Raw genomic sequence first — 1,376 nt, 5'->3', positions numbered from 1 at the left:
TTTTGTCACGACATGGTTAAATCAGGCGCTCGTCAAAATAATGAAAGTAAAAAAATTGGCATTTTTCCGCAGGTTTGGGAATTTCTGTCGAATTTTTGGGGGGTTTTTTTGGTTCAACACCTTTCATGCCCATTAAAGAGCACATTTATGTGTAGATTTTTACGGAAAACGTTGATTAAAGGCGGAAGAAAAGTAAATTTTTAGTTTCCACAGACTCTCAAGCCAAAGAAATGACTCAACTTTGGCAGCCATTTACTCGCTAATTTTACCTCTGAAACCAGATAACCCTCACCTCCTTCAGTCACTCATATCTCGACTTTTATTCAACACAGATGGGTATTATTTTCACCCAAAACAAAGAAAATGGACGTGCCTGAAGATAATACCATCAACTCCGTATGCCCAAAAATTGACAAGAGCCTGAATTCACCGCGTCGTGCAACAAATTGTGTCACGACATGATGGAATCAGGCGCTCGTCTATTTTTGGGGCATGTGGAGTTGTTGGTATCATTCTGAAGCGTATTCATTTACTCTGCTTTCTATGAGAAAAACACCTATCTATCTTGACTAGAGGTCGAGATATTTGCAATTGAAGGAGGTGAGGGTAGCCTGGTCTCAGAGGTATAATTAGCGAGAAAATGGCCGCCAAAGTTTGGTTTGGTAACTTCAATAGCTTGAGAGTCCTTGAAAACTGAAAATGTATATGTTTTGTGCCATTGATCAACGCTTTTCAGTAAATTTCACATGGGCCAGTGTTTTTATATAGACATACAAGTTGTCGAGCCAAAAAAACAAAATTTCGAAAAATATTGCCAAACTTTCGGAAAAAGGCCTGTTTGTTTGTTTTATTTCATTATTTTGACCAGCCCCCTGATTTCACCACGATGCCTCATAAATATTATAATATAGTTGTACAGGTTAAGTCCTCTAACAACCGTCTGCATATATAAGTATGAGATATTGATTTAAAACCTTCTCGCAATAATGTAATATTGGTTAAAACCTGCACACTTTAATGCTATGTTCACAAAACTATGATATTTAAAATTGTCTTTAATTTTGGTAAATGTTTTACGGCGCTCGCAACTGCACAAGGTCATATGAGAGCGTGGGGCATGTTACAATTTTTCAGTTGGTAGGAAATTTTGAATTTTGCCCGGTTGGCGGCCGAAGCCTACTCTTATCGATTTTAGACCACCAAGGGATCTATAACGTGCCCAACTTGCACACTGGCCCTACGAGATTTTTCGCCCTTGTCCGTGTGGCTGAAAGACAGCAGTAAGAAGGGGCCAAGGAATAGCAATAGAAAGGCTGCGAAAGAGTCAGGAGCCCAGAGAAGAGGGCAAGGGATGTGAGGGGGTGGGGGCAGAAAGA

Source organism: Aplysia californica, unplaced genomic scaffold (genome assembly GCF_000002075.1).
Source record: "Aplysia californica isolate F4 #8 unplaced genomic scaffold, AplCal3.0 scaffold01303, whole genome shotgun sequence".
Taxonomy (NCBI): Eukaryota; Metazoa; Mollusca; class Gastropoda; order Aplysiida; family Aplysiidae; genus Aplysia; species Aplysia californica.
This window is presented reverse-complemented; position numbering follows the sequence as displayed.